At 45.2% G+C, this 9,639-nt stretch overlaps 1 protein-coding gene across 1 annotated transcript in view; it reads left to right on the top strand.

The window, feature by feature from the left end:
- LOC135570229 (zinc finger protein 239-like) overlaps positions 1-9,639 on the top strand; it is a 106,997-nt gene that overhangs the window by 95,443 nt on the left and 1,915 nt on the right. The window lies entirely within an intron of this gene.

Raw genomic sequence — 9,639 nt, 5'->3', positions numbered from 1 at the left:
AGTAGTAGCGGTGGTAGTGGTAATAGTGATAGCAGTGGTAGTAGTAGCGGTGGTAGTGGTAATAGTGATAGCAGTGGTAGTAGTAGTGGCGGTGGTAATAGTGATATAGTGGTAGTAGTAGCGGTGGTAGTGGTAAAGTGGTAGTAGTAGCGGTAGTAGTAGTAGTAGTGGTAGTAGTAGTAGTAGCAGTAGTAATGTGTGATAGCAGTAGGTAGTAGTGGCGGTAGTAGTGGTAGTGGTGAGTGGTGGTGAGTAGTAGTGGTAGTAGTGGTGGTAGTGGTAGTAGTGGTGAGTAGTAGTGGTAGTGGTAGTGGTGGTAGTAGTGTGTGGTAGTGGTAGTGGTGGTAGTGGTGGTGGTGGTGGTAGTGGTGGTAGTAGTGTGGTAGTAGTGGTAGTAGTAGTGTAGTAGTAGTAGTGGTGGTGGTGGTATAGTGGTAGTAGTAGTGGTAGTAGTAGTGGTAGTAGTGGTAGTAGTGGTGGTGTAGTGGTAGTAGTGGTAGTGGTAGTGGTAGTGGTAGTGGTGGTAGTAGTAGTGGTAGTAGTGGTAGTGGTGGTAGTGGTGGTGGTAGTGGTGGTAGTGGTAGTAGTGGTGTGGTAGTAGTGGTGGTGGTAGTGGTGGTGGTAGTAGGTAGTGGTAGTAGTGGTAGTGTGGTAGTGGTGGTAGTAGTGGTAGTGGTAGTAGTGGTAGTGGTAGTGGTGGTAGTGGTAGTAGTGGTAGTAGTGTTGGTAGTAGTGGTAGTGGTGGTAGTGGTGGTAGTAGTGGTGGTAGTAGTGGTAGTGGTGGTAGTGGTAGTAGTGGTAGTAGTAGTAGTAGTGGTAGTAGTGGTGGTAGTAGTGGTAGTGGTAGTAGTGGTGGTAGTGGTAGTAGTGGTAGTAGTAGTAGTAGTGGTAGTAGTAGTAGTGGTAGTAGTGGTGGTAGTAGTAGTGGTAGTGTAGTAGTGGTAGTAGTGGTAGTGGTGAGTGGTAGTAGTAGTAGTGGTAGTGGTAGTAGTGGTGGTGGTAGTAGTGGTAGTGTAGTGGGTAGTGGTAGTAGTGGTAATTAGTGGTAGTGGTAGTAGTAGGTGAGTGGGTAGTAGTGGTAGTGGTAGTAGTAGTGGTAGTAGTGGTAGTAGTAGTAGTGGTAGTAGTAGTGGTAGTAGTGGTAGTGGTGGTAGTGGTAGTAGTAGTAGTGGTAGTAGTAGTGGTAGTAGTGGTAGTGGTAGTAGTAGCGGTGGTGGTGGTAGTGGTGATGGTAGTGGTAGTAGTAGCGGTGGTAGTGGTAATAGTGATAGCAGTGGTAGTAGTAGTGGTAGTAGTGGTAGTAGTAGTGGTAGTAGTGGTAGTAGTAGTAGTGGTAGTAGTAGTGGTAGTAGTAGTAGTAGTAGTAGTAGTAGTGGTAGTGGTGGTAGTAGTAGTGGTAGTGGTAGTAGTGGTAGTGGTAGTGGTGGTAGTAGTAGTGGTAGTGGTAGTAGTAGTGGTAGTAGTAGTAGTGGTAGTAGTAGTGGTAGTAGTGGTAGTAGTAGCGGTCGTAGTGGTAATAGTGATAGCAGTGGTAGTAGTGGTAGTAGTAGTGGTGGTAGTGGTAGTAGTAGCGGTGGTAGTGGTAATAGTGATAGCAGTGGTAGTAGTGGTAGTAGTGGTAGTGGTAATAGTGATAGCAGCAGTAGTAGTGGTAGTAGTGGTAGTGGTAATAGTGATAGTAGTAGTGGTAGTAGTAGTGGTAGTAGTAGTAGTAGTGAAAGTAGTAGTGGTAGTAGTGATGGTGTGGTGGTAGTAGTAGTGTGGTAGTGGTAATAGTGGTAGCAGTGGTAGTAGTAGTAGTGGTAGTAGTGATGGTGGTAGTGGTAATAGTGATGGTAGTAGTGGTAGTGGTAGTGGTGTAGTGGTAGTGTGGTAGTAGTAGCGGTGGTAGTGGTAATAGTGAGTAGTAGTGGTAGTAGTAGTGGTAGGGTAGTAGTGGTAATAGTGATAGTGAGTGGTAGTAGTAGTAGTGGTAGTGGTAATAGTGATGGTAGTAGTGGTGGTAGTAGCGGTGGTAGTGGTAATAGTGATAGCAGTGTAGTAGTGGTAGTAGTGGTAGTAGTAGTAGTGGTGGTAGTAGTAGTAGTGGTAGAAGTGAGTAGTGGTAGTGGTAGTAGTAGTAGTGGTAGTGGTAGCAGTAGTAGTGGTAGTGGTAGTGGTGGTAGTGGTGGTAGCAGCGGTGGTAGTAGGTGGTAGTAGTGGTAGTGGTGGTGGTAGTGGTGGTGGTAGTGGTAGTGGTAGTGTAGTGAGCAGTAGTAGGTGGTAGTGGTAATAGTGGTGGTAGTGGTAGTAGTAGTGAGTAGTAGTGGTAGTAGTAGTAGTGGTGGTAGTAGTAGTAGTAGTAATAGTGGTAGCAGTGGTGGTAGTAGTAGTGGTGGTGGTAGTGGTAATAGTGGTAGTGGTAGTAGTGATGGTAGTGGTAGTAGTAGTGATAGTAGTAGTAGTAGTGGTGGTGGTAGTAGTGGTGGTGGTGGTGAGTAGTGGTAGTAGTGGTGGTTGTAGTGGTAGTGGTGGTAGTGATGGCAGTAGTGGTAGTAGTAGTGGTGGTGGTAGTAGTGTGGTAGTGGTGGTGGCAGTGGTGGTAGTAGTAGTGGTAGTGATAGTAGTGGTAGTGGTGGTAGTAGTGGTAGTGGTAATAGTGGTAGTGTGTGGTGGTAGTGGTGGTAGTGGTAATAGTGATGGCAGTAGTAGTAGTAGTGGTAGTGGTAGTAGTAGTGGTAGTAGTGGTGGTAGTGGTGATAGTGGTAGTAGTAGTTGGTAGTGGTAGTAGTAGCGGTAGTAGCAGTAGTAGTGGTAGTAGTGTGGTGGTAGTAGTGGTGGTAGTAGTGGTAGTGGTGGTAGTAGTAGTGGTGTTGGTAGTAGTAGTGGTGGTAGTGGTAGTGGTAGTAGTAGTGGTAGTAGTAGTGGTAGTAGTGGTAGTAGTGGTAGTGGTAGTGGTAGTAGTAGTGGTAGTAGTAGTGGTAGTAGTAGTAGTAGTGGTAGTAGTGAGTGTAGTGGTAGTAGTAGTAGTGGTGTAGTGGTGGTAGTGGTGGTGGTAGTAGTGGTAGTAGTGGTGGTGGTAGTAGTAGTGGTGGTAGTGGTAGTGGTGGTAGTAGTAGTAGTGGTAGTGTGGTAGTGGTAGTGGTAGTGGTAGTGGTAGTAGTGGTGGTAGTGGTAGTGGTAGTGGTGGTAGTAGTAGTAGTAGTGGTAGTGGTGGTGGTAGTGGTAGTGGTGGTGGTAGGTGGTAGTAGTGGTAGTGGTGATGAGTGGTAGTAGTGGTAGTAGTAGTAGTGTAGTGGTAGTGGTAGTAGTAGTGGTAGTGGTGGTGGTAGTGGTAGTAGTGGTAGTGGTGGTGGTGGTAGTAGTGGTAGTGGTAGTGGTAGTAGTGGTAGTAGTGGTAGTGGTAGTGGTAGTGGTGGTAGTGGTGGTAGTAGTGGTAGTGGTAGTGGTAGTGGTGTTGGTAGTAGTGGTAGTAGTAGTAGTAGTGGTAGTAGTGGTGGTAGTAGTGGTAGTAGTGGTAGTAGTAGTGGTGGTGGTAGTAGTGGTAGTAGTGGTAGTGGTGGTGGTGGTAGTGGTAGTAGTGGTAGTAGTGGTAGTGGTGTGGTGTAGTAGTGGTAGTAGTAGTGGTGGTAGTGGTGGTGGTGGTGGTGTAGTGGTAGTAGTGGTGGTAGTGGTAGTAGTGGTAGTGGTGGTAGTAGTAGTAGTAGTGGTAGTAGTAGTAGTGGTAGTAGTGGTGGTGGTAGTAGTGGTAGTGGTAGTAGCAGTGGTGGTAGTAGTGGTGGTAGTAGTAGTGGTAGTAGTGGTGGTGGTAGTAGTGGTGTAGTGGTGGTGGTGTAGTAGTGGTGGTAGTAGTGGTAGTAGTGGTGGTGGTAGTAGTGGTGGTGGTAGTGCTGTAGTGGTAGTGGTAGTAGTGGTAGTGTTAGTGGTAGTGGTAGTAGTAGTGGTGGTGGTAGTGGTGTAGTGGTAGTGGTAGTAGTGGTGGTAGTAGTAGTGGTAGTAGTAGTGGTAGTGGTGAGTAGTAGTAGTAGTGGTAGGTGGTGGTGGTAGGTAGTGGTGTAGTGGTAGTGGTGGTGGTGGTGGTGTGGTGGTGGTGGTAGTGGTGTAGTAGTAGTGGTAGTGGTAGTAGTGGTAGTGGTGGTGTAGTGGTAGTGGTAGTAGTGGTGGTGGTAGTGGTGGTGTGGTGTGGTGGTGGTAGTGGTAGTGGTAGTGGTGGTAGTAGTGATAGCAGTGGTGGTAGTAGTGGTAGTAGTGGTAGTAGTGGTGGTGGTAGTGGTAGTGTAGTGGTGGTAGTAGTAGTGGTAGTAGTAGTAGTAGTGGTAGTGGTAGTGTGTAGTGGTGGTAGTAGTAGTGGTAGTGGTAGTAGTGGTAGTGGTAGTGGTGGTAGTAGTAGTGGTAGTGGTAGTAGTAGTGGTAGTAGTAGTAGTGGTAGTAGTAGTGGTAGTAGTGGTAGTAGTAGCGGTCGTGGTAGTGGTAGTGGTGATGGTAGTGGTAGTAGTGGTAGTAGTAGTGGTGGTAGTGGTAGTAGTAGTGGTGGTAGTGGTAGTAGTAGTAGTGGTAGTGATAGCAGTGGTAGTAGTGGTAGTAGTGGTAGTGGTAATAGTGATAGCAGCAGTAGTAGTGGTAGTAGTGGTAGTGGTAATAGTGATAGTAGTAGTGGTAGTAGTAGTGGTAGTAGTAGTAGTAGTGGTAGTAGTGGTAGTAGTGATAGTGGTAGTAGTAGCGGTGGTAGTGGTAATAGTGATAGCAGTGGTAGTAGTAGTAGTGGTAGTAGTGATAGCAGTGGTAGTGGTAATAGTGATAGCAGTAGTGGTAGAAGTAGTGGTAGTAGTGGTAGTGGTAGTAGTAGCGGTGGTAGTGGTAATAGTGATAGCAGTGGTAGTAGTAGCGGTGGTAGTGGGAATAGTGATAGCAGTGGTAGTAGTAGCAGTGGTAGTGGTAATAGTGATAGCAGTGGTAGTAGTAGCGGTGGTAGTGGTAATAGTGATAGCAGTGGTAGTAGTAGCGGTAGCAGTAGTAGTAGTAGCGGTAGTTGTAGTAGTAGTGGTAGAAGCAGTAGTAGTGGTAGTAGTAGTAGTGGTAGAAGCAGTAGTAGTGGTAGTAGTAGTAGTGGTAATAGTGATAGCAGCAGTAGTAGTAGTGGTAGTGGTAGTAGTAGCGGTGGTAGTAGTGGTAGTGGTAGTAGTAGCGGTGGTAGTGGTAATAGTGATAGCAGTGGTAGTAGTAGCGGTAGTAGTAGCAGTAGTAGTGGTAGTAGTAGTAGTGGTAGTAGTAGTAGTAGCAGTAGTAGTGGTAGTAGTAGCGGTAGTTGTAGTAGCGGTAGTAGTGGTAGAAGCAGTAGTAGTGGTAGTAGTAGTAGTGGTAGTAGTGGTAGTAGTGGTAGTAGTAGTAGTGGTAGTAGCGGTAGAAGTAGCAGTGGTAGTAGTAGTGGTAGTAGCGGTGGTAGTGGTAGAAGTAGTAGTAGTGGTAATAGTAGTGGTAGTAGTGGTAGCAGTAGTAGTGGTAGTAGTAGAGTAGTAGTAGTGGTAGTAGCAGTGGTAATAGTGGTAGAGGTAATAGTGATAGCAGTAGTAGTAGTAGTAGTAGCGGTAGTAGTGGTAGCAGCAGCAGTAGTAGTGGTAGCAGTAGTGGTAGCAGTAGTGGTTGTAGTGGTAGTGGTAATAGTGATAGCAGTAGTAGTAGTAGTAGTGGTAGTAGTAGTGGTAATAGTGGTAGCAGTAGTGGTAGTAGTAGTGGTAGTGATAGTAGTGGTAGTAGTGGTAGTAGTGGTAGTGGTAATAGTGGTAGCAGTAGTGGTAGTAGTAGTGGTAGTGGTAATAGTGATAGCAGTAGTAGTAGTGGTAGTGGTAGTAGTAGTGGTAGTAGTGGTGGTAGTGGTGATAGCAGTAGTAGTAGTTGGTAGTGGTAGTAGTAGCGGTAGTAGCAGTAGTAGTGGTAGAAGTGGTAGCAGTAGCAGTGGTAGTAGTAGTGGTAGTGGTAGTAGTAGTGGTAGTAGTAGTAGTAGTGGTAGTGGTAGTAGTAGCGGTAGTAGCAGTAGTAGTGGTGGTAGTAGTGGTAGCAGTGGTAGTATTAGTGGTAGTGGTAATAGTGATAGCAGTAGTAGTAGTAGTAGTAGTAGTAGTAGTGGTAGTAGTAGCGGTAGTAGCAGTAGTAGTGGTAGTAGTAGCGGTGGTAGTGGTAATAGTGATAGCAGTGGTAATAGTAGTAGTAGTAGTGGTAGTAGTAGCGGTAGTAGCTGTAGTAGTGGTAGTGGTAGTTGTAGGAGTAGTGGTAGTAGCAGTAGTAGTGGTGGTAGCAGTAGCAGTGGTAGTAGTAGTGGTGGTAGTAGTAGTAGTAGCGGTAGTAGCAGTAGTAGTGGTAGAAGTGGTAGCAGTAGCAGTGGTAGTAGTAGTGGTAGTAGTGGTAGTAGTAGTAGTAGTGGTAGTGGTAGTAGTAGTGGTAGTGGTAGTGGTAGTAGTAGCGGTAGTAGTGGTAGAAGTGGTAGCAGTAGCAGTGGTAGTAGTAGTGGTAGTAGGAGTGGTAGTAGTAGTAGTAGTGGTAGTGGTAGTAGTAGCGGTAGTAGCGGTAGTAGTGGTGGGAGTAGTGGTAGCAGTGGTAGTAGTGGTAGTAGTGGTAGTAGTGGTAGTGGTAGTAGTAGTAGTAGTGGTAGTGGTAGTAGTGGCGGTGGTAGCAGTAGTAGTGGTAGCAGTGGTAGTAGTAGTGGTAGTGGTAGTGGTAGTAGAAGTAGTAGTGGTAGTGGTAGTAGTAGCGGTAGTAGCAGTAGTAGTGGTGGTAGTAGTGGTTGCAGTAGCAGTGGTAGTAGTAGTGGTGGTAGTGGTAGTAGTGATAGCAGTGGTAGTAGTAGCGGTAGTAGTAGTAGTAGCAGTAGTAGTGGTAGTAGTAGCGGTAGTAGTAGTAGCAGTAGTAGTGGTAGTGGTAGCAGTAGTAGTGGTAGTGGTAATAGTGATAGTAGTGGTAGTAGTGGTAGTAGTAGCGGTAGTAGCAGTAGTAGTGGTAGTAGTAGCGGTGGTAGTGGTAATAATGATAGCAGTGGTAGTAGTAGTAGTGGTAGTAGTAATAGTGATAGCAGTGGTAGTAGTAGCGGTAGTAGTAGTAGTAGCAGTAGTAGTGGTAGTAGTAGCGGTAGTAGTAGTAGCAGTAGTAGAAGTGGTAGTGGTAATAGTGATAGCAGTAGTAGTAGTGGTAGTAGCAGTAGTAGTGGTAGTAGTAGCGGTAGTAGCAGTAGTAGTGGTAGTAGTAGCGGTGGTAGTGGTAATAGTGATAGCAGTGGTAGTAGTGGTAGTAGTAGCGGTGGTAGTGGTAATAGTGATAGCAGTAGTAGTGGTAGAAGCAGTAGTAGTGGTAGTAGTAGTAGTGGTAGTAGCAGTAGTAGTGGTAGTAGCGGTAGTAGTGGTAGTAGTAGTAGTGGTAGTAGTAGTGGTAGTAGCGGTGGTAGTGGTAGAAGTAGTAGTGGTAGTAGCGGTGGTAGTGGTAGAAGCAGTATTAGTGGTAGTAGTGGTAGCAGTAGTAGTGGTAGTAGTGGTAGAAGTAGTAGTAGTGGTAGTAGCGGTGGTAGTGGTAATAGTGGTAGAGGTAATAGTGATAGTAGTAGTAGTAGTAGCGGTGGTAGTGGTAATAGTGATAGCAGTGGTAGTAGTAGTAGTAGTAGTGGTAGTAGTAGCGGTAGTAGTAGTGGTAGTAGTAGTGGTAGTAGTAGTAGTAGTGGTAGTAGCGGTGCTAATAGTGATAGTAGTAGTAGTAGTGGTAGTAGCAGTAGTAGTAGTGGTAGTAGTAGTAGTAGTGGTAGTGGTAGTGGTAATAGTGATAGCAGTAGTAGTAGTAGCAGTAGTAGTGGTAGTGGTAATAGTGATAGCAGTGGTAGTAGTAGTAGTAGTAGTGGTAGTAGTAGCGGTAGTAGTAGTGGTAGTAGTAGTAGTAGTGGTAGTAGTAGTAGTAGTGGTAGTAGCGGTGCTAATAGTGATAGTAGTAGTAGTAGTGGTAGTAGCAGTAGTAGTAGTGGTAGTAGTAGTAGTAGTGGTAGTGGTAGTGGTAATAGTGATAGCAGTAGTAGTAGTAGCAGTGGTAGTGGTAATAGTGATAGCAGTGGTAGTAGTGGCAGTAGTAGCGGTAGTAGTAGTAGTGGTAGTAGTAGTAGTAGTGGTAGTAGCGGTGGTAGTGGTAATAGTGATAGCAGTGGTAGTAGTAGCGGTAGTAGTAGTGGTAGTAGTAGTGGTAGTAGTAGTGGTAGTAGTAGTAGTAGTAGTGGTAGTAGCAGTAGTAGTAGTAGTAGCGGTGGTAGTAGTGGTAGCAGCAGTAGTAGTGGTAGTAGTAGTGCTTCTAGTGCATTGTAGTGGTGGTTTTAGGCTGGTTTCTGTACATCACTTGAGATATCAGCTGATGTACAAAGGTAGTACATTTGATTTGAGTAGATTTAGTAGTAGCAGCAGTAATGTTAGTGGTAGTAGTAGTAGTAGTAGTAGTGGTGGTAGTAGTAGTGGTAGTAATAGTGGTAGTAGGTAATAGTGGTAGCAGTAGTAGTGGTGGTAGTAATGGTAGCAGCAGTAGTAGTGGTAGTAGTAGGAGTGCTTCTACACCTGCATTGCTGGTGTTTGGGGTTTTAGTGGTGGGTTTCTGTACATAGTTTGAGATATCAGCTGATGTAGTAAGTGGTAGTATAAATACATTTGATTTGTTTGATTTAGTAGTAGCAGCAGTAATGTTAGTAGCAGTAGCAATAGAAGTGGTAGTAGTAGTAGCAGTAATGGTAGTAGCAGTAGCGATAGAAGTGGCAGTAGTAGTGGTAGTAGTAGCAGCAGTAATGGTAGTAGCAGTAGTAGTAGTGGTAGTAGTGGTAGTAGTAGCAGCAGTAATGGTAGTAGCAGTAGCAGTAGTGGTAGTAGTGGTAGAAGTAGTAGTAGTGGTAGTAGCGGTAGTAGTGGTAGTAGTAGCAGCAGTAATGGTAGTAGCAGTAGCTGTAGTAGTAGTATTAGCAGTGGTGGTGGTGGTAAGCAGTAGTAAAATGCATCTTTGTAAAACATAAAAAGTGTTTTCTTTTAAACCCTAATAACTCCACTTCTCTTAATCAACTTGAAACTTGATCCATTTAAGTGTTTTGAATTGTTAGCAGTCCACAAGGGAGGATGTTTAATGCTTCCATGCAACGGTCTCTTTCAGCCTGCTTATAAGTATCCTGTTACATTTCTGCTTGCAGCTGTATTTATTATGACGGAAATTGTAAATGTTCTGAAAATCTTATCTCAAATGTTCTGACCTTCAGGTTATTGAGGGATCTAGTCTGGATTAAACCTCAAAGGCAGTAGGATTTTTTTACATTTAAGTCATTTAGCAGACGCTCTTATCCAGAGCGACTTACAAATTGGTGCTTTCACCTTATGACATCCAGTGGAACAGCCACTTTACAATAGTGCATCTAGGTCTTTTAAGGGGGGGGGGGGGGGGTGAGAAGGATTACTTTATCCTATCCTAGGTATTCCTTAAAGAAGTGGGGTTTCAGGTGTCTCCGGAAGGTGGTGATTGACTCCGCTGTCCTGGCGTCGTGAGGGAGTTTGTTCCACCATTGGGGGGCCAGAGCAGCGAACAGTTTTGACTGGGCTGAGCGGGAACTGTACTTCCTCAGTGGTAGGGAGGCGAGCAAATTGGTCACTTTCCCCAATTTTTCAAGGT

Source organism: Oncorhynchus nerka, unplaced genomic scaffold, assembly GCF_034236695.1.
Source record: "Oncorhynchus nerka isolate Pitt River unplaced genomic scaffold, Oner_Uvic_2.0 unplaced_scaffold_1013, whole genome shotgun sequence".
NCBI lineage: Eukaryota > Metazoa > Chordata > Actinopteri > Salmoniformes > Salmonidae > Oncorhynchus > Oncorhynchus nerka.
Note: the sequence above shows the minus strand (reverse complement) of the source record. Positions and strands in the feature narration are given on the sequence as shown.